Raw genomic sequence first — 24,427 nt, forward strand, 5'->3', positions numbered from 1 at the left:
ATCAAAGTTTTTGTAGATACTATAAAATCATTTTCATATCACATATCAGTTACATAAAAAACATCAGAACTAAACTAATACCACCTTGATGGCCAAAAGTCCCAAAGGCAATAACGTATCTTTTCATAATATGAAAATGGTCTAACATAAATCTTTTGGACTTAGGTCATAAAAGTGTACTGTAAAATGTCTCTTCCTCAGAAGGACTCACTCAACAGGCTAGTCATTTCTAATCAGTCAGTGTTGTGGAAAAGAAACAGTGCCAGAGTTTCCTGTTACAAAGCACATGTGTTCCAGCTATAAAAAACGAATGACACTTCAAAAGAAAAAATTCTGCATTAGATATTAAAGATGTAAATGAAAAACAAATAGTCAATGCATCCATGACCAACAATTACAAAACTTATAGAAAGTGCAGGAAGAAATAACTTCTCTGGTTTAAGTAAAAAAAAAAAAAAAAAAAAAAAAAAAAATTAAAAAACCCCCAAAGTTTAGTCTTGGTAGAAAGCTCCTCTGTGTCTCCATCTTGCAGTCTCTCTCTAGTGTTATGTGCACATACAGACTTTATGAATTTACATTAGGAAAACAGTTATTGGAGCTTGGCTGTAACAGCTACTCTACGTAGCCACAAACAGTCAAACAAATTACTGCAACCTAAGATCTGAGTATTTTATTTTAGCTTAAAAATGAACTCTATAGAAGAGCTGGTATTACCATTCCTGGACTTGGGGAGGATTTGGGATTGTTTTTAGGTAAACTGTGGCCATGGGTGTTGGCTTTAGGAAGGATACCAGCCGACCAAGGATGCTGACAGAAAGAAATTAAGTATCAACATAAAACCTCACTATAGAGCCTCCTACCAAAACTTTTCCAGCCAGGATGTTAAAGAAACCAAACAGGTTTCTAAACCAGGAATTCAAAAAAATTTTGCAAGTCATCCCCATCACCAGGTAGCATACATGCCTAGGAGCTACAGCTGTAATTTTTAAATTAATTTCAGCATCTCTACTGTTAGAACAGTTGGGGAAAAGAACCAATAACAAAAGATAAACAAAACACAACTTTCTCCCACCACACTATTTTTAAACCAGCAAGTTACAAAGAAGATGAAGATTTCAGAATGAACTTCAGTTATTTCAAATTGGTCTGGTGGCAAAAGACAATCACAGGTGTAATTTAATGCTGAAGATTCACATCTATTTTCAATGTCAGTAGCACTACCTGAAAACATTAATGCTTCTGCTCTGCCTCAGCTACTCATCACTACATTGTGCCAGCAATTTCTTTTCTTTCAGAACTGCTGGCTGAGATGTTTTTGCTCTTACTCTTTGAACTGTTTCACTGAAGAAGTGCAAAGTTAGCTTTAGTATTTTGAAACTTTGTGACTTTGACTGCAGTGGGTTTGGAAGCCAGCAGCTTAGACAGCAGATCCAGGGGGCTGTAACCTTCAACAGAAAAGACAAAGAAATAGAAAGGAGAACCAGGAGCTAGGTTAAGGGTTATAACCTTTATAGCTTTGTTGTTAACACGAGAAAAACATGCTTGTGGTCCTTTCAGAGATTAATTTTATAGTCTGCTTTCTTGCACTTTACTAAAATATGGATTATGCTACTTAATTACAGATCTCCCAGCTCAGCTTACGTGGCAACCATCTGCCTCCCCTGAACAAATTGCATACTTTTATGCTGAGGCTTCTTATTTTTCTGGAATGCAGCTCAATAGGTACCAAGTTAGAGATCATAACTCAGATACTCACAATGAACTTCCCAAAAACCTTGAACATGCAGGAAAGTGGACTCTGAATTTAGCTTTCTAATTACTGCACTTAATACAAGGTCATCAGTGCCCAGCTCAGTGTATTTTCTCGTCACAGAACCTGTATCATGCAGTTTCCTTCTTTTTCAAGTTGCAGAAGTCAGTTTCACATAGTTGTGGCCAAATGAAAACTCAAAAAAAGATGCAGTGTTTTTCTTAGCTACACAGAATTCTGTGTTTGCTAGTGCAACTTCTGATTCTCAGCAGCCCTTAACTCAGATTAGCACCACTGCTAGGGACTTAACTGAAGAAGTATGCAGTGTCATTCTCAGTAAGAAACTACTCTTGTCAATGTCTTAATTAATGTCACTCATCTTAAGATTTCAGGTAACATATTCAGCTTTTCTTTACCAAGACTCCCTCCAAACTCCACGAAGACTGGTAAATTCAATCCTGTTTGTTACCTGCAAACAGTTTATCTGAGTTACAGAGTAACTATACAAAAAGCAATATAAAACACCCAGCTTGGTTCACTGAATAGAGCAAGGGTGGGCCAGACAGTGCAAAGCAGACTACTGCTGCCAGCACCTGCCTGGGAACAGGATGAAAGCTAAAGTCTTTAGAAGTAAATATAGCTCAGCCTAAATCAGCATTCATGCCCTTGTATCATTTCCTTGGAATAGAAATTTGGTGCACTAGCACTTTAGTGAAACAGGCCTACCTGGTAAATGCAGGTATTACCTGTCCAGGCTTATTATCCTTGAAATCACCTAACTCAAACCCTGCAACTCTGTGTGGTTTTATTATACCACATGGAAACCTGCACTGTACTGCTGCCTATCCCTACTGACCATATTATGGCAAGACTTACATGCTATGATATTAGCTGAAATTCCTTGTCTGTATCTGCTCATATTTCCTGTAGCCAATAAGCACATTCTCACTTCTTTACTGGGCTGTTCAAAACAGATGCACAGGTAGCACTTGGACACTACAAAGCATTAACTTAGCATAAAAGTGATCCTTCACAAAATAATGTTTTTATTATTTCTATGCAGAACTGCTGTTTTGATTCTCTAAATCCAGTAAGACTAAGTATTTTGAGTTAAATTTAGTTTGTTCCTTTTCAATCATCAATTTAACAAACAGCAACCAGGTTTTTACTACAGAAACAGCACCTCAGATTTCTAAGAAAAAGAACCAAAATATATCTACTACACTACTGGTATTAAAACTGAAGAATTTTACTCATTAGCATGAAACATCATGTCACTGGGAGTGAGTTCTCCCTTGCTCTAAATTTAGGCATTTAAGACAACTTTTCTTACCTGTTGCAAAGTCTGTTTACAAAAGGCTTCAGACAGGCTTTTCTGAGAATAGGGCAGCAATGAATCACCTATTCATATCATCTGTGAATTATTCCTAAACAGGTCTGAAACACCAGAATAAGTGTTCTGCAGCAGGTTTGCAAAACCACAGTTCACCAATATACCTTTGTTTACATAAATGAGGGGTGGTTTCTCGATTCACACAGAAATCTGAGGAAGTCAGACAAGGGTTGGGCTGGATGAATGCTAAAGGTCCACTCAAGTATGATTTGCACAGTGCAAGAAAGGCTGTGACTTTTTTCAACATGTTACATCACTGCAAAATAAGTATAAACATTCAATCAACACAACACTAACAAAAAACCTCAAAACAAACCACATTAGAAACATTCTTTCATTTTAGCAGCAGAAAAATCAACACCACCTCCGTGGCACAAACCTGTCACTGATTTACAATCTATGCACTACTGAACTTCAGAGTAAGACAGGACAGCTTCAGACCAACAGTCCAGACAACAGTCCTGCCACCACTAAAAAGAGGCAAGCAACTGTTCCTGTCAAAGACAACAAAAAGTGAAATCAAGACTGAAAACCCCTCACTTGATCATAATTCTGAAGACAGACACATGTAATAAATTCATTTCAAAGACAATCTTCAAAACACATAGTCCCAAATTTAAAAACAGAACAAAAACTTTCAGAAACATACAACCCAAAATGTGCAATCTCTGTGACAGGTGCTTGTGGGGATTTTTCCTATTACTATGGTCTTACAACATTGTATTTATCTTTTCTTTTAAAAAAGGATTTAAAGAACACTGACTCTCAGTTTCCTATACAGGAGTTCAGAAGAAGGTGACAGAGTGACAAGAGATCTCCATCATCATCAGATAAAGTTAATGACAGAAAACCAACAGCCAAAACATTTTCATTGACCTGGAAAAAGACATCAACCTTTACCCTTGAAAAGGTGATTGAAAAGCTGAAACTACAGGAAACCTTGTAAGGGAAATTCAGAGATTTTCTGTAACTGATTAAAACAGGTAATTTAAGTAACACTGCTGCTGTTAGTACATTTAAGGAAATACAGACCTTGTAGGGGAAAAAGGCACATGCAGACAGTAAAATGATCTCAACACACAGCGGGCAAAACACTTTATTACTTTTACTGACACTGTACAGTCTTCAGTGTGAGAACATAACTTCTCCAAAATCTGATCAGCAGACATTTTACCTGGTGAAAAATTACATTTCCCTGTCCCCCATTTATTAACAGTGCTTGGCATTGTAACAGAAGGAAGCTCTACTTGAAATCATATTTCATCCCTACTAAAGAATAACAGTAAACAAAATTCAAATACTTTTAAAGAAGAAAAAACATTTTACCCAAACTGTTCAGAAACTTCCATTAAATCCACGGTCAACTACAAATTGCAAATTAAAAACACAGTCAAAGTAAAAGGAATTACATACACCCATAAATTTCCAAGTGGCAGAATTTGTTCTTACCTGTAATTTTAACCTTGTCAAGGTCCTAGTTCAGTGCTGAAAGAATTAGTTTACATTCCTGCTGCCAAGAAGCATGTAACAGAATGACTTGCAAAACCTTGAGATAACAGTACAGGACACAACATCTGCTTTATTTTGGTATTTCCTAGAAAGAAACAAAGCAAATAGTTAGCTACTCCAGATGGTGTACAACAGATTTGTACATTAATTTTTTCATGAATACAACTTTTTCCTAAAGAGAAGCGTTTGAACTGTGCCTGGATGTGCAAAGACCTTTCAGTTCTCTAAACACCATATTCAGGACTAATGCTAACAAAGAATCAGATTAATATTTTTCTCTATTTCTCTCACCAACACTGACAAGCACTTAAAAAGTCATCAGCCTATTACCTGTCATTAAAGTCCCTAAATTCAGTAACAGAAAGAATAGTTTTTGCACGCCTGCTAGCATCACTGTATCATCTTAATTTTATTCACCTACTCAGACGACAGAGTACACTCCTTGAGTGTTTGACAAGACTTAAACCCACAATGTGCAGCATATGCAATTTGTGAGCTCTTTATTCTGCTTCCTTAGATGAAAAAACACACAAGAGTTTAAAACAAAAGTGGTAAGCTTCAACTGCAAAAGTATTTTAGATCCTCTGAAATAGCAATAATTACGTTTCTTTAAAAATAGTTTCCATAAAATTAACCAGAAATTCGCCTTCAAATGTAAAAGTGGTAAATAACCAACAATTCAGATATGTGGATCAACAACAGCATCTACCCATTGTTTTGGACAGGATGCAAACACCCCAAATCCTCCATGGATCAGGGACTACACATTTAGTCTTATAAACCAGCGCATCTTATGGAAGTTGTCATAAGAATACACAGTAGAAGGAACTATTGTAGAAAAAATTCTGGATAACAGCCAGCTTTGTCTGGGACAGGAGGGAAATACAAGTTTTACTGTGACAGTGAAGATTTTAAACTGGTAACAGCACTCTGGATGACCTGAGTGATAAAAGAGACCGACTGCAGACACCAGCCTACTGAAGGAAGAATGGAGCTACAACAACAGTTCATTATGGCTTGCCTCTTCCAAACACTAAGTAATGCTTTTCAACTACTAAAGTGTCGTAAGTACAAAATTGCTCAAAAGGACTACTTCACCACCTTTTGAAGAACTGCAGGAGTTCAGTAAGTTCTATGCCCATAGCTCTACACTGCTGAAAGCCCAGTGTTTTCCCCAGCATTCTCTCTTCTTACGCACCACAATAGGATGGATTGTTCAAGGAACCAAATTAATACAGAAAAAGTCAATTATTTCCTGTCACTTGAGGTCTTCAAACCAGCTTAGGAAATGCCAGATCAGACAACTGCCAACAACAGAAATGCAGAATCAGGAGCTGCTGCCAATTAATATATGTTCCAAGTATTGTGTAACTACACCTTAACAGCATTCACTAAATCATTATTGAACTCTGAAAAAGTACCCTAAATCATTATATTGAACTACAAGGCAAAAGCCCTCCCCAAAACATAAAAAAGTTTCAACAAAAAAAAAAAGTTGTTTCCACACCAAGGAACTTCAGGGAGTAAAATGAAACACACCCAGTGCAAATGTCACAAAATTGTGCAAAACAGCTCTTCTTAAATTTAGACACAGGTTTTTAGGGCACAGACAAAAAAGACATGGCCAGGACACAGCTCCTTACATGCAGTTCCACCTTCAGAACACCCCCAGCCAGGAGGGTTATGAGGTGCTTGCACCACGAAGTGCTCAGGAGCCTCAGTACTTCTGTGGCCAGTGGCCTGTAAGAGTGGCAAACCCACAGAAGTAATGGGCATTATGCTTGAGCCCTCCCAGATTCTACTCTACAGAGGATGGAGAATACTCCTTAGACCAGGATGACTTTGAGCCAGAAGGTTGTTTACAGTAGGGCAGATTCAAAAATAGGTATTTTGAGCTAAGTGCATTTTACCTCCAAATATGATTGCATTTATACAAATTCTATGTACACTATCTCACTTCTCAGAAGTGAGGGACGCAGGCTTCAGTGTCCCAAAACACAAAAGCACCTTGAGACACAGCATCCACCACTGAATGGCACGACAAAGGGAGACTACTTTGACTTAATCTGCACAGTAGTGACTCTTAACTCTCCAAATAAACTGCATGGGTTGTTTCCTCTCAGTATGAGAAGACATTCAGATTCATGATACAGCTTTGGGATAACAAACGGTAAAATCCAGCTCCTAACAATTTGAGTGCCAAAAATGCTCACAATACCCAAATGTAAATATCTTGTCTAGATTGCTCACCATAAATTACATCACAAAAATAAAGCCAAATGCTTCCTATTAAAGGCTTAACAAAATAACAAGATGTATTAAGTATTTAATTTGGGCTACTTATGTCTTTATACTATGTAAATGTGTAATATTTTAGTAGGACTAAGTTCAGCAAACAAGACACCAGCACCCTGCAGTAGTACAGTTCTTAATTGAGTAAAACTTAAATATTCCTGGGCTAATAAAATATTTGAACGTCACCATGCTTACAGTATTTTCTTCAGAAAGCAAGACCAAACAGACAAAACCATCATAAGAAATTCATTGCTAAAGAACTAAACTCAATATTCCAAAATCAGAACATGAAGAAATTAATGATGCAGTCCAAAGAAATGTGAAGAAGCCTATCATGTTATTTTACAGAATGTAGCATCAAATGTTGGTTTTCCTCACGATTAAACACACACTTAATTCAGGTAGCAAAGCACTAATGGTCCTCAAGCTGAATTTTAATGTCTAAAACAAACAAAGCCAATATAAAATCCAGTTCTTTGCAAGTTTCTAAACTCTGGTCAGAGAAGTATCAGAAAAAAAAAAAAACAACAAAAAACAACAAGTTTTATTCTGCCTCACAACCAGACAGACCTGAACTTTGACCTTTCATGGATAACCAAATAACAGCTGCTTTAAAACAAGCAAACAAACAAAGCAACTCATTGAACATCAACAGAAAGGGCCCTGATCCACCCTATGACAGCACAATACAACCACTGCCAATACTGTCCCCCAGAACTGTAAGCTGGGTCACACACTCAAGAAGAGACAGAAGGGAGAAAGAAAAGAGCAGCAGTGTATGCCACAGGTTAGCTAGTAAACTATAACCTACCCAAGGGCATGCTTCCAACACACAGTAAAACTGAGGTAATAAATAACATCCCTTTCTTGAAAGGGGCATTCATTGGGCTACCTGAATTTTGGGGAAAGTAAGAGCACAGGGGAAATGCACTAGTGCTGCAAATTCATGCAGTAGTTCTTCCTTATTGCACCTACGTGAAAAAGACAAAACTAAACCAGAAGTTATTTTCTGCTTGTTTACTTGATACAATGCACAACTTCTACCCTAAAGAGAGTTCTTCATTCTATACAGAACCAACACTGAACAAAGTCTTGATTTGTGATTCTATTGTGAAACAACCAAGACTGAACTGATTTGTGAGTCTGCAGGTGTGGGAGTTTTCAGTTAATTCTTTTTCACCCTTTTCAAACAAGGAAGCTGCACTAAAACATTCATATCAATCAGTTAAAGTAAGGAGAACCAACTAAAGCTCAAAACTAAGAACTCTATGAAGAAATTTAGGTGCTTTATCATTTTTGAAGCACTTTATATAATATTATGGTTTTGAAAAATCTACAGAAGTATCCTTCCACTGTGTTTTAGAGGTAAAACATAGAAATTTCTGAAAAGCCAAATGCTTTGAAATACATTTGCTTGAGGTTCCAGTCAAAGTTGAGTTCAGAAAGTTATAGTTTGCAGTAAAAAGTTCTATAGCCAGTTAGTAATTTAAACTATTAAATGATGAATTTCCAACAGATGTACACTGTTAGACCAGCATTTCTCACTCACCTAAAAGCCTGCTAAAACCATGGGCTTCACATTTAATTATGTCCATACATTTATACATGACCTCAAAAAAGACAGATATAAGTTACAGCATCAGAAAACTGCTTTTTGATACATCTTATAAAAGATATTCTAAACTTTCTTCCTGCTGACCTGTCTTTAATACATATTTGCACTTTTGTAATTCCCAAGTTCTCTGAGTGACTCACTTTCAGGTAAGCCTTAGATTGGTAAATTCACATTATGGCTGCGTGGATATGTTGGCAGCAATGGTAGCTTAAGTGATATTTGCTCTTAGCAGCCCAATTCCTGTTCCATGCTCTGTGGCTGAGCAGACATACAGACAGCTACGCTGGTACAAATGAATGCCTGAAGCACAGACTGCTCATCTGGCTGATGAGGAAATCAAACTTTGTTGAATTATACAAGCAGAAGATGAAGGAAGAGCAAAAGCCAGCCTTACTGGAATTCAGAATGCAATTTGCATTTGCCTACTGGGAGATCACTGGCAAGCACTTACTTCTCTATTCTTCTGTAACAGATCAGAATTATGTTCAGCGCAGCTCAAGCAGAGAAATGTGGAATCATCTCTCCATCAGTTATGCTGGGCAGCTTTGCAACAGTCAACTTGAGGAAGAGAGGAGGCTGAAGAGCACAGACATCTAACATGCTTCAGTAAAAACACCACAGTACAAAACTCTTTCATTTTCAGTTATTTGATCCTTAGCTGAACTAAGGAGAAGGAAGTACTTTCAAGAGCTAAAATGCATTCCATGTACATGTTAGTTTTCTTAAAAAAAGATCCTCAACTGACATAACAAAGCATTGTAAACAGAGGACTCTGAACAAACATGTTTATTGGGGCAGCTAGGACTTTCTAGAGAAAAGCCTGCAGAAGTTTCTAACTAGCTTTTATCTTAGCTTACATAATAGCTATAGCGCCAGGAAAGTTCTAGATACACATTACACCTTCCACAGCAATCCAGGAGTCACAGATCAAGAAAGATGTCTTGGTATTCTGTATGAATTTGTGTTTTTCCTTGATATAAAGGGCAAAGTCTACAATCATTCATCTCTCTGGTGGGTACTCAAAATTCCAGCTCAAACACACTAAACTGATACGCATGGGCAACCTAAGATCATATTTACTATTACTGCAGTGCCTATCAAATGAGCACATTCTTACACTGTCTCCCCATGAGGTAAATTTAATATCACATAACTAGCTAGAATACCTGCATAACAACACCTGATGTGCCAGTTTGAAAATATCTGTCCATCTGTTGTCTTTGCTAACATCTGGCCTTCAAACTGATGTTCACAAAAAATACAACCACTATTGGTAGACTACTTAGATTTTGTAAATGTCCTTAAAATCAGCCTGAGAACTGGTCAGATAAAATGATTCTGAGAAAGAATCCACCATATCTGTTACCTAATAATATTAGAATGCACATCTTTTCTGAAGTCCTCTGGGACAAAACAGCATGTCCCTACACCACACTTCATACCTGGCAGTCTCATCCACTCTCCCTACTATAGCACTATTCATGAGCACCCAGAGTCTGTCACTCCTTTGCCTAGAAAGGAAAAGCATTAGTGAACTATAGTATTATTCAAGTTCAGACAAAATCTTGAAAATAAAAACCCCTCTGTTTATTATGCAATAGAAAAGGCTTAGCCCTTTCCAATTAAGCTGTTCAAAGAAGGCATCTTAAGCATAAAACCATAAAAAATTCCTACAGAATCAACTGTCAGCAAAATCAGAGAAAGTAACATAGCTCAAATCAGTTAATTCAGCAGCAAGTACATGCTTTTGGATAATAAACTCCCTTGTTACAAACCTCATTGTAGGATAGTTAAGAAAATTGACATAGTTGTATAATTTCATTACTAAGACAGCAAAGATGATTGAGCTACAAAATTTTAAGATGCTTTAGCTGTATGTTACAGTCAAAGTCTGATGGTTTTCAAAAGATTAATATCCTTCTGAGTGTCTTGCATGAAATGGTCAGAAGAGGAAAGAAGAGATAATCTGCAGATGGCTACCTTGACTAATTCCTCTGTGACCAGTATTCAGTGATTTTTAAGCCAGAGTCCTCAAAAATTAATATTTATCTGGGTAGAGAACTTCACCCTAGCTCCTACAGGCTACCACTGCATTTAGAACAGGTCAACTTTTGAATCAAGTCTTGCTATTATCATTGAAGCCAATTAGGAATTTTTTTATTCTCAATACCATATAAAATTTTTGCTGTTCCTGACACTAAGAAAAAAAACCAAGCCAAATAAACCAAAGTTTAAACACGTATTTCTGCACAAATCCTGTATTTAGAACAAATATCCCACAAAGGACTCTCAAAGGCACAACACCACATTTTGTCTATAAGGGGAATGAGGCCATTACAACATATGTATGCCAACTATTCACATTTTCCCCTATCTTACAATTATAACACAACTCTAAGTGTGACCATGAGTATATCCAGCCTTTAGAAGGACTTTAAATTCCACAAAGTGGGGTGAAAACCAAAAAGAAATAAAATAACACTACTTCAGTTAGGACCAGGTACAAAAAGCACAGCAAGAATTTGCTAATGCTGCTATGTTTGACAATGACAGAAATAAAGACATATCAAATTTAAAAAGAATAATAGGAATTGGATTTTATTTCTTTATATATGATACCAATTATCAGAAGAAGGACTTCCCCTCTCTCAAACAAGGCTCCTTTTCAACTTCTAACAGTAAGTCTTCAGGTATGAATGCATTAAAACTGAGCCATCACAGCAGATTTAAAAAAAACACCAAACCAACTTGGCCACTGTTGATGTGCAGACAGTTAGAGAAGGCATAAATTCTCCACTACACTACTTAGACACTTGGATCTATTAGTGGCTTTTTTTAGCCATGTTACCACTTGCTAAATTTATATACATCAGGAGTTAAATTAAATGCAAAAAAGGTCATTCAACACCACAATAAAATGACCAGCACATTTAAATTGGTAACATGAGAAAACCAGCAGTATGAGCTGCCAAATATTAAGAGTTATGATGCTATAGGTATTTTAATGTTTACTGCAAAGCATGCAGCTTGGAAGGAGAATTCAGGCATCTGTTATGTCAACTCACAGCCTACACACACAACCTTTCAAAAGAGGTACTTTAAGTAATACAGGAACTGAAGGCACCAAATAGGAATTGTTAAAAAATAGAGTTATTATTATATCTCAGTAATAGGTTTAGAACATTTTTTCCTTTGAGTCTTCCAGGTTAAGACACTTCTTCTAGATACTAGCAGTTGTTTCAGTAACAGCACCATTATTACTATCAACAGAATCAGCACATAGAAACGTAAAGGCAATTAAAAATTTAAGAGGGTACATTTGTTTAGAAAGTCATTTCCTTATTGCTAACAATGATTTATGACCTTCCTAAATCAACCTGATTTGATTAATTTCCAATAAGGCATACCTCAAAGCATTTTTAAGGCAGTTATAAGCAGTGGTGAAGCGAAGCAGCTGATCCTACACGATACGTACTTTTGTACCCTCATACTGTAACAATCAATATACCTGTAGTCATATGATACTCAATGCATAGTATGGTATGGAAAATCACGTTTCAGATCACAGATGACTTGTCCAGACTATTTCAGAAAACACACTACTCTCCTCCCTGCTCTTTTACAGGATGCTCTACTTCCCATCAGGCTAGAGGAACTTTTTAAAGAAGAAGCCTAGTTAAAAAAATTACTATCTCTAGGAACTGCAGAGTGAAGCAAACTTCCATTACCTTTTTTTTCTGGCAGCAGGCTCCAGTATCAGTGCCTGGACACATGGAATCTTTTTCAGATGTCTGCATTGAGGCTATCTGACCTGCTCCATTTGTCATGTACACAAGAGTAGCTGGTCAAGCAGTCACTTGACAACTTGTAAGCTTTAAAAAAGTTTTATCCAATTCATACTGCAACTTCAGTTCCATAATAAGTCACCTGGACTCATTTTTAATCAATAGTTTAAATGCTTAATCTGCAATATATATTTTGATGCTGAAGTTTCAGATATCTGTATTGAGTAAAAACTGTTTTAATTTTGCCGCTATCCCAGTATCACAATACACGCTGAACTATACCTACAAAAGTTCAAAGGGCAATTCTGTTCAGTAAGAATGTTAAAATTAACATACAAGAAGATCATGCCAATTTTCAAGAAATCAGGGAAGGTGCTTAAGGGCATGACATGCAGTCAATGACATAATGATAGACATGACCAAGAGGATTCCAGGAAAGTTAGCATGTTAATAATTCAACATTCATTTTATGCTACTTATCATTTCAGACATCAGCTGCAGGCAAATCTAGATAATACAGATGAAGACACCATACCATCTCCAGCTCCAAAGGTTACTACTGCTCCTGTACACTACTGGCTGCAAGACACACCCTTGCTAGACTGAAGAGTGATAGAAGCAGCTTAGCACAAAGACACATTTAGAAAACCATATTAATTGTAGCAAGGGGGCAAACACCATTCTGCCATCCCATTTATGAGACAACTCATCAAGATATTTTAAAATTATTTCTGTAAAGCTCATATCAGCCTTGCCGCTTTACTACCATAAAGCTTAACTTGCTTGTATTCTGTACTAGTACAGCAAACTATCTGTATCCATAAAAACTAAGAATCCATAAAGCAATCATGGCACACAAAAGAATACTCTTAAGTATTCGAGCACTTGCAGAATGACAACTGAAAGAATCAGATTAATTAAGGAGTTTAAAAGAAAAGCAGACAATTAGCTTGGGGATTACACAAATAATTCAGTAAACCCTACTGGATAAAAAACAGACCCCCAGTCAAAAAATATCAGAAATAGGTATGTGAATAGAAGACTGCTGATCTGAGCTTTCAAACAGATGCTGAACACAGCACAACAAGTACCAATTTCAGTAGGTTTCCACGCCTACAAGACTTTGCTCTTGTATTCTCTCTTCTATGCAAACACCTGCTCTGTAAAGGGATAGCTATGTGCTTCTCCAGTCTTCAAAGAGTGGTCTGGGTTGGAAATGACCTTAAAGACCACCTGGTTCCAACCCACCTGCCACAAGCAGGCAGGGACACTTCTTAATGGATCAGACTGTTCAAAGCTCCATTTAACCTGGCCTTGGACATGTACAACTTCTCTGGGCAACTGATTCCAGTGCCTCACTACCCTCACAGTAAAAATTTCTTCCTAATATTTAATCTAAACCCACCCTCTTAACAGTTTAAAGCCATTACACTATGTCCCATTAAAGCACATTCTTGTCAAAATTCCCACTCCAGTTTTCTTGTAGGCATCCTTGAAGTAGTGGAAGGCTGTTCTAAGGTCTCCCAAGAGCCTTTTCCTCCCCAGCCTGAACAATCTCAACTATCAGCTTTTCCACACAGGAGAGGTACTCCAGCCTTCTCATTTGCTTCATAGACCCATATATATACATACAAATGTTTATATGTATACTCCACTTTTCCCTGAGAGTGGTGTGGGAATGACACAACAAACATGACTAACATTTTGTTAAACTGTGCATGTAAGCTGAAGGCAAAGGCATCACTGCCAAGCAATGCTAATGGCTCCAACTACTTTACTGTGCTCTAACTCACAGAAAGATGACAACTGCACAGGTGCTTGAAGCTATGGCTTTATTAAAAGAAACACATCTACCATTTCCTCCAAAATGCAGCAAATCTGCCCTCTAAATCCCAACTATTTCCTGATATTTTGAAAGTGACCAAAATATTACTCAAAAATGTGCTCACTCTCCGCATTCACAAAGAATTACAATAAACTCAGGACAGGACCAAAAAGTAACCAAAAAGGAGTTACTAAGACCATGCCAATTTAGTAAGACATTCCAAAACATGCAACTTAGTGTATCAGTTTTATAATTAGCAACACTATACTATTCAAAATTGCAATAAACATCAGCTACAAGTAGCAACCTACTTGACTATTTTCGTTAAGGAACACAGCCAGAGCTAGCTTATATATGTCTATTATTAGTACATTTCAACAGAAATATGCAGAGGTATTTAATAGTGTTAGCCTTCTGCAGGAATAGAACAGTTCTGCAAAAACTCAAACAGTACCATTTTGCCAAGTCCCAGTACTTATGCTTCGTGTCATCTGATCACAGATGATTCTGAAAGTCTTACCTTGGAGGCAGCACAAAAATAAAATTTCTTTCACATCTTTGTTTTTCTGATTAAGATTCACTTTAGAGACTCTTCCTTGTATATTGGAGTAAATAAAGCAGAAGAGTCTGTGAGTCTGAAAGTAGTAAAATGGAAGAATTTACCAACTTCTCTCCTAGTTCAACACAATATTCAATAAAATCTCTAACTCAAATGCTTAATATTAACAGCTAAACTGAAACTAATAAACTTTGCAAACCACTGGAAGAGGCCAAGCTAGACAACAAGTTCCTATTTGTCTATGGCAATGCCACCAAACATCGAGTGACTACTTTTCACTTCTTAAAGATGAAAGTATGAAGTGATCTAAGACACCAACAATTTGATGGCCACAACTTGCCAAAAAACCTCCACTTTCAATACACACCACCTTTACAGATGTCATGTAAGCAAATCCATTTCCAAACCAGGAATATGTAAACAATATGACAGGGAGAACCTTCATACAATCATGTGTATGCATGGGCATTTAACTGCAAAGATAATGGAGAAGTCTGGCATATAAATGCAATTGTTTACAGTAATATATCTACATCCTGGATGCCAAGGAAAAGAAACACTAAAAACTGAGATTTGAACTTATTTTAAAGCACAGAAATCGTAACAAAGAAGTCTGCTACAGGCCACTATGGATTTCTTTAAAAGCACAAGCAGAAACATGCCTAAGCTCTCTTGCTTACAAGAAAGAAACGAACTTGCATTTCCCCCAAACCCATGAGAAGGGCTACCACAGTTAAACCCCACCCTTCCTTCGCAGACCAGAATACTGTTTCTGCAGCAAGAACCTGCCTCAAGCATTGTCTGTTCTGGAGATCCTCTACATGGAGCATCTAAGATGACAGTTTGCTTTCTTCTTTGTCCAGGCTTGTGAAAATACACTAATCTCAGAAAAACTGAGATTTAGTTGCACTTCCCAGCACAGGTAATTTCAAATGCTTTACAGATCGCTTTGTTTTACCTCAAGGTTCAGAACACCAAAGGTAAGTGAGAGACAAAAAATATGGATAACTACAGTGTTCTAAAACTTAGTTTTTAACACTGAAAAAGAATATTTTTCCTTTCTTAAATTAAATGTTTATTCACTGAATGTACCTTGCTTATTCCAAGCATACTCTATAGGCAGATTCAAAGTAACTACTGCTTAATACCAAAAACAGTCAGCAAAAGTGATCATAGTTAAAACTATTTTCTTCAGTAGACAGTAGACCCCTGAGGAGCTGTAGCTGTAACTGCTGTCCAGATGGAGTATGAACCATCAAACCATTGACCAGCAACCCTTTAAAATGACTCCTCAACCAGTTTTCATTTGTCTAGTCATCCTCCCATTGAGATTATAAATAGGAGTATGCTGAAGGACACCAAAATGCCTTGCAAAAATCAAAATTTAAAAAAAAAAAAAAAAAAAATTCTTTGCTCCATCCTCAGCTGAAGAGCTAATCATTTGACAAAAGGCAGTCTAGTCGGTCAAGCACAATTGACCAGGGTGAAGCCAGGCAGACTGAAAATAGTCACCCTTGTAGAAAATGTTTTTCTACAGATTTATATAAACTACCTATTGATAGTGCTATCCAAATAAAGCAGTATTTAATGTTTTTATTAAGTGACATGGAAAGCCTTCTTTATTGCATAACATAGCAAGGATGCCTGGAACAGTGCACAAGAACCATCTCTATGCTTCAACAATTTACAGAATTCAAATGTTCCAAAGCCTAAATACAAGAACTCTGTGCCTTAAAACATGCGAAACACAGACATCAAACAATTCAGACTTTTGCTAGTTTTCAAAGTATCTACAAGACAGTAAATAGTAGAGGTTATAAAAGGGAAAACTTGGTCTCTGTAACAATATCTAAAACTTATTACAGAAAGGGATTGCTGAGAAAGAGAAGAGAAAGAAGTGGAAAAGAACAGCAAATGACCAAGAAAACTCAAACATGTTTCACTATGAACATTGTAAAGAATTGCTACAATTCAGTTTGCTTCCATCCTTTCAGACAGTTTGAATGTCTCCCCAACCTTACTGCAAGAGACCTCCAAAACTGAACGAATACGGAAACTCCTGGTCACAGAATCAGCCAGTGCCTGACAAACAACTGCAAACTCTATTCTTTACTGGTGATGACATTACTCATGTTTCACCCAAAATAGTTCAGTCCCTCTGCAGTTCATCAAAACCTAGGCTTGAAACAGGCGGTGGGTAAGATACTGTAACTGCACATTAAGCAGAGACAAACATCACAGTGGATGAGCTGAGGCAGTCCTCCTACCCCTAAGGAAATCTGCAAATGTGACAAAAAGCACAGAAAAACAGCTTGGCTTGCTCAGAAACTTTCAGCCAAACTCTTTACCATGACCTTTGCTATGCAAAGTTTTGGTTTCTGTTGCATTCTCATGTAGCTACAGATATTCTTGTCAGCAAGTGCTGGTATTTAATTAATCCGGAATGACTACTATGAAGGGAGTCATATAAACATACAACCTGTAGCAGGCTATGCATTTGGGGAAAATCCAAAAGAGGGGAATGGACCTTTTTAATTTAGTTATAATTGATGTTTTCACGTAAACATTTAATTCCACACTCTTTTACTTTAGGACTGCAACATGTGACTTCTCTATGGACTTCAGCAGCAGTAACATTCCAAGTGAACACAGAACTTCTACTCACAAGATAGATCACCAGGTATCCAAACCACCAGTGTCAAGAACGGACACTAGTAACTACACAAGAACCTCATCTGAAACACCTCAGCGTGCGGTCTTGCGGTAAGCGAGGCTGAGCTGAACTGACAGCTGCTGTAAGCTCACCTCCTGTCACAGGTAGTTTCTACCCCAGCTCTGGCAGCAGTTGCTCTCATATTCTCATGCAGCAAGCTGATTCAAATAGCTAAAAGAAAATTCATTTCAGCAATATATACCCAACATGTGCACATTACCCAATTCTTAGCACAAGATGAGACACAGCCAAGTATCAACATGAGAAGGAAGAGGATTCCGCACATGGTCAGAAGCAGAAAACTGCAGAAATATAACAGCATTAACATACTTGGATAAATATACAAGAACCTCTTCCTTAATGAAAGTCAGGATTACGTGTGGGTTCCAGAAGCAAATGCCTGAGTGCAGACAGATGCCTAGCAAAAACTCTATTCTGTACCATATCAACACTGAAAACTGGTGAAAAACCAAACTATTCTAACGACCTTGAACCTTTAAAGAGAGGAATACCAGACACTCACCAACTGGGCAGCACGCAGCAAAAATCTGTTTGGGTAGAGGGAACAAACTCTCCATAATAAGAGATAAAACCAAAGCTGCATTATGTACAGTAAGTGACTCAGCTTACAAGAAGATGCTATACCCATTGTTTTTAAACAACTACAAAAACGAAATAGTACCCAGTGCCCAGCACTCTCACCAAGGTAGTGTAAGATTTCATGACTAGGAAACCAACACAGAAGCAGCAAAGCTTCAACTGAATGACATACTTGCCACATGAACTCTCCTATCTATAGAATTTTGAAGGCACAACCCCTTGGCCGTTGGACCTAATCAAGTTTATTGCTTTTTTCCTCGTTAATGTAAAAATTAATCTGGGGTCACATCAGCTCACTCCTACTTTCCTTCTCTGAACAAAGCAGCTCAAAGTACATCTTTTCAGTCATCCAAAGACCTTATAAGAATCTTTGCTTCTTCAGTAGCCGTGATGCAAGTCTACCAATTCCATGACACCTTAAATCCATAAAGCATTAAGTTTTTCCACTATCCGCAGGACTTTATACACAATTCAGGGTGAAAAAGCCCAACAATTTGCACAGCTTAGAAAAAATCACTATAGACTAAATCTTTTCTCATTTCCCCCAGTCCTTCTCAAGAGCGGATTCAACAGGAGAAAATGAGCCCAAAGAAACCAAACATAAACAAAAATAAGGATAAAGGAAAAAGACTAATAGCAAGAAGCTCCTCCCCATCTCACCCAGCAATGTCAGTAATCAATTTTTACTTGTTGGGTTTTACTCATGCCAGTATCAGGAAGAGTCAGGATACCTCTGAAATGCAAGCAGATGTAGTGGCAGGCAGTAGAACTTGGTAATAAAAGGCAGTGCAGTGTATGTGCTGATAAAAATCTAAAATTATGTACAGACATAGAACAAAAAACAGATGCCCATGATGAGAACAAGTAGGAATACTCCTCGACGAATACTGTGCTCTGCCTAGTCAAGTGTTCTCTGGATTAGCTGAAGTTATCAGTGAATTTATGCAGTAAATTCTTCACAAAGCACTGTAGTTTTCTTCCTTACCCAGGACATGACTTTTCATGTCCTCTCCTGACTTTATTTCAGTTTCTCTCTTGCAGTAATGGCATCACACTTTGACTCAGGGAAAAGAGAAGATAAACACTGACTGGAAAAAGCCAACTTCTGAAACTGGAAGTAAATGAACTGCAGGGAAGAAAGGTTGCTCACAGACAGACCTGATTCACCACTCACTGTACTAGCGGTACCTTAAGATCCCAACTACTAAGAAGATAAATAGAGAAAAGGATGATGGAGTTTCCAATACAGCGTCCTAGGACCATTACTTGACTTTAAAAAAAGGCTTTAAGCACAAATCTGACAACTCATGACAGATCTAAGCTGTCAGATGTGCTTTGTGTGCAAGAGCTTGTTTTAATCAGTGCTCCAATAAACAAAAAACAAAGCCCTTGGAGGAAGGGACAATGGTGAGAGACCTATTAACAAGTTTTCCACATTATCTTTCTGTTCTTTGTGAAACTTGACAACATTATCAGGTTTCAAGTCTGGACAAACCTTAAGATACCTTTCCAAAAAATTACTTACTTCAGTTATGACATTGTTACCCCAGGTTTTCTTAATACAAAACACATCTGAATCTCATAAGACTGAACAAAACAGGATGGCAAAAAAATATTATTTCCAGCAGTAACTGAGCCCTACATTCCCTCTCTACAGATTCAGATACACAAAAAACTTCAGACTGAAACCAGTGTGGTTGTTAAATACATCTGTTAAGTTTTCAAGGATTTTCCCAAAATCCTTTTTTCCAAATATGAATTAGTAAAGTACAATTGCAGAGTACCTTCCATAGTGATATTTTTCTAACTATGTTAAACTGTGTTTCCTGCCATTGGCAACAGCAGCACACAAGCTCATTTCAAGAATCCTGAACTATAATGGAATTGTATTTCCTCCCCTCTGACTCCAGAAGTACAGAAGCACTTTCACTTCATGTTAAAAGATCATGAGAAAGTGTTTCAGTTGTTTGTAACCTTATCCTCTTCCCTCTAAAAGTCAGATATGCGAAGTTGACAGCTTTCTTTTTTTCCTCTAAATTAAAATAATACTGTAACAATAGTCAAAATCACAAAATAAACTCTTTAACAACAGCTACTATACTTGAGTTCACTCATATTTTAGAGAAGTTGTCTGGCCTAGAATTACTTGTGTTTGGTATATTACAAACCAGCTATCCATCTTCAACAGCTCTTAAGCTCCATTATTTTCACACTCAAATACTGTAAGAAGACATAATAATATAGACATGGTTCAGCATAAGACAAACTAAAGGCCAACAAAAGTAAAATAAATTTATTGTTTACTATGATATAAAAGTAGGACATGAAACACCACTGGCACTATAGCAGATTCCTAATTATCCTTTCCTTCCACATCACACTCAAGCCTAATTATTGCTTCAAATTTAAAACAGGAAAAAGTTAAACTATCACCTTTATCACTTCTGGAAAAACAGATGAGCTCTTAAGGCCTGCCTGCAGAGGAGACTGCAGAGCTATTTGACTCTAGCAAACATTGTGAAACATCTCTTTCCAGTGAAATCATCCACAAAAGCGGTATGCTTGTCTTTTCCCTGATCCCACAAATTACTTGTAAGAGACAGACACATTGAACTGCTTCCAGTGTCTTTACACTGCTAGAGATGCACAGAATCTAAAAGAGGGCAAGAAGGAAAACCTCACACAAAGCAAACAATTCCTATTATTAATACATTTCTTTAAACTACTGAATGCTTATGAACTGGAGGTTATCTTTTGAACAGCAGCTTGAATTCAATGCACTTATGAAGGATTTACAGAACAGGTTTCACACTACCCTCTTCCTCCCAGCTCTAGCTATTGTTTTCACAACATTGGTTTCAAATTGCTTATGTATAAAATCTCTATCATTTGAAGTCTTGTGCACAACCTTCTACTAGTTTAGATAACTACTCCTCAGAGTAACATAATCAGGCACAATCTAGGCTTTGGAAACATCCAATAAATTCATCGACCAGTGTAAGCAATCAGCAAAGAAAAGAAAAGGAAAGACATTATCTCGGAGTAAAGTGAAACAAAGAAAGCTCTTGCTTCTCTTGCTGTAGTATGTCTCCTGGAAAAGCAGTAAAGGCACAGAAAACATGACAAGCTAGCAAATGGATAAACATCCCATCTGAGGAATCCATTTGGTACATGTATAGGCATTAGTCCCACAATTACTGAATAACACTCATTGAGTGTAAATCCCACCTGTAATTAGACATGGTTAATAACCTCCTTAGAGGCGTCACTTCAGTTCTTTCTGACAACACCCAAAGTGAGGCATTTGTGAGCCTTAACAGCCCGTACAGTGCACTGGGGCTCTCTTGAGCTAGATGGAGCTTTACTTTCCAATGAGGGACTGAACACTACCTGGGGAGTCAATGGACTTCCTCTGCTACGTCTGGGATTCAAGCTTTACAACACCTGAAACAAGAGCTTCATGTTTTCTTTGAACATGAACACTCAAAAAAAGGTACCCTTTTAGTGAAAAACTAGCTATAAACAATTTTTATTAAATGTTCCACAGAGAAGAAAACTTCATGTCAGACACCAGAAAACAGTTCCTGCAACTACTACCACATCTGAAGAGAAGTCTTATGCACAAGCTACTATGCAGAGTACCTTTTGACCAGGATAAGATTTTCCTGTCAGGAACCAGAACACATAGTAGAGCCATATTTTATTACTATACTAGGTAAAGAGAGAAGGAGAAGAAAGGACACAGAAAAAACCCTGAGTAACATCTGTGCTATTTTCTCTTTCATACCTTTACAGCTCTCTGAAGGCAGTGCTTTGAGTACAGACCCACTTCAAACATAAGCAAAAGGAACAATTTCTTCAGCTTTATACACTGAAGATGGAACTCTCAAAACAGCCCACAGTACCACATAGTTTCAGTACAGTACTTCTCATCTGAAAAGTTTCAAAGCACATGACAGTTTCAGCAGTTTTTCAAGGTCACAAGGGCAATCACAAACACAAGTCCCTGCCCCCTCCAATTGCTAATCCACCACCCTCTAAATCCAGTCTAGCTGTACTCCCAGAGTCTTATGCAATGTGAAAGCCCTCATTCACTTCCCTCCTAGAACCACAGTCCAAAACTACATGTGGTACCTGCAATATACAAAGGCAACTTTACACCTGTCAATATTTATTTGGATGTGATTTAACAAGCATGTTGAATACTCTCAAGAGTTTTATCTATCTTACAGAGAAGAGATTTTCAGCATCCCTTAAGGAGCTGCCATGAAGAACACAATTTCCTATTTCTAGATATGTTCCCTGAAATGTTGAGGGGAATATACTTTTAAATCTTTTGGAAGAAACTTTAAACAGTGGTAGCTATTTTTTAAAAAACAGACAACCACCCACATGCACAACCAGTAAAACAAGAAATAACACCAGCAGAAAATAAAATCCCAGCAAGCCAACCTATAGTGCATGTTGTTTGTGTCCCCCCAGTATCACTGAAACACAACTCAAAAGTTTACACAAGGGTAAATATTTCACAAATTATCAGGTCCTATGAGTTTTGTGAAAATAAACAGTCACATCAAGGAGAGACATCCAAACAAGTGCCCCCTAAGGACAAGTGCAGCAGAAGCTCAGCTGTTTTAGGAACACAATAGTCCCATGCAGGACAGACAGAGCCCCAAACACATGAGAATACTTACAGAACTCACAGTACCCTACACCCAGAAAAACCCAACCACAAAACATAAAGCCACAGGAAACCAGGCTTCATAACTTGCTGCTCACACAGCTCATTTCATTCTTGATTAACTGAAGTAGAGCCATGAAAGAACTACTTCACAGAATTTATTGTAGTTTTACCACCACTCATTTGCACACAAAATTTCAAAACTTGGGACAATAATTTGGGAATAGATATTTAGTTACCAGTCAAAATTAACAAGCAATCTTTAGTCAGAGAGCAACAGGACAATTTCTGCAGGCCTGGCAAAACTTAGGAAGCAGCAGAGGGTAGAACCCACTCCCCCTGCATAGCTCAGCACCCTCTGCAATGCTCTCACATGCCTTTTGGAAACCCAGTGGTACAGCTGTACTGGCACTTCAGTCTGAGTTAGGAGAATTTTTGAAGTAAATCTGTCACCCACTTCCTGTATTTTGCTTCACATCTCATAGAAGTTTCTGAACACATGATCTGAACATCTCCAAGATTAACCTACATCAAAACTCTGGGAAAGCTTGGGACATACTCAGCCCACAGAACAAGACCACAATTAGTCTAAAATAAACCCCACAAAATACACACACTGGGGACACCAAGTCTACCAAACTTACAGCTTCACTCTACAACTTTCTTCAAGTGCAGCATACTGCCTGCTAATGTAAATATAATCTATGTGGCAGATACTGTCCACTCATTTATGACAGCCTCAAGCAGCAGAAAGTAAACCCATAGACTTAAGCTGCCAACATGCACTTCAAAAGTCCTAGAAAGGAGGCCTGCACAGGGTGCTTCTTTTTCTGGAGTAATGATAGCAGCAGTGTATCACCACTCATCTACTATTGTATCCACCCTTTTACACATTAGGACTTTCAAAAGCTAGTGGGATTCTCTAGAAAAGCTTTCTGAATAAAGAAAATAATAACCCACCCAAGATCTACATACTTCACGCATCACTTACAATTACTGTTTTATAAAACTTTTCAAATAACATTGAAAACACAACCTAATCAAAGGTTCCACTGGAGGTGGTGATAGGAAAGGAATGCACTTTTTATACTTTTTATGACTTGCACATCAGCTTAACCAACAAAGCCACTCAGAACAGAGGGTTTTTTTCTTTTTGAATAAGCTGACCAACATATTCATTGTTTCACTTGAATAATCAAAACATCAGTTCTTTACAAATAGTTCCATCACTGTGATGTTCTCTCTGGTTACCAATTTTTCTTTTTCTATAAAATTTTAAACAGAAGATAATGAGTTTCAAACATATACCTGCCTTTAGCAGGATCAACAAGCTGGTAAGAACAGGCCAAAGCAGTACTGCATGAAAAACTTACAATAATGTGCTACCTCCTCTGCTCAACAAATCCTTGTCTTTTTACTTCATTACCTCCTTGATAACAATTTATTCATATGCTAACCATGCAGGGCCACATTTGCTCTACATGCAGTAAAGGTCAAGTTCCTATACTGGGGTGCAGACACAAAAGTAGGATTATTGAAGATGACATTTTCTGTTAACACACTAATCCCATGAAAACAGCAAAGAACAAATGACACTTTCCTTTGTGATTTAACTAGAAGTTTGTGGTTATTGACATGTCATTACCATACTCACTAAAGAGCCATCTTAAATTCCCTAGCAGGCCAGTCTGAAACATCCTTA

The 24,427-nt window shown here is 37.5% G+C and overlaps 1 protein-coding gene across 5 annotated transcripts in view; it reads right to left on the reverse strand.

The window, feature by feature from the left end:
- Window positions 1–24,427, reverse strand: part of PPM1B (protein phosphatase, Mg2+/Mn2+ dependent 1B) — a 59,004-nt gene that overhangs the window by 29,155 nt on the left and 5,422 nt on the right. For all 5 annotated transcript variants that reach the window (XM_079298838.1, XM_079298839.1, XM_079298840.1 and 2 more), the window contains exon 2: window positions 4,593–4,737. The gene's annotated coding sequence lies outside the window, so the exon portion shown is untranslated. The remainder of the gene's footprint in view (window positions 1–4,592; window positions 4,738–24,427) is intronic.

The sequence above is a fragment of the Erithacus rubecula genome (assembly GCF_903797595.1).
Source record: "Erithacus rubecula genome assembly, chromosome: 2".
NCBI classification, from domain to species: Eukaryota; Metazoa; Chordata; class Aves; order Passeriformes; family Muscicapidae; genus Erithacus; species Erithacus rubecula.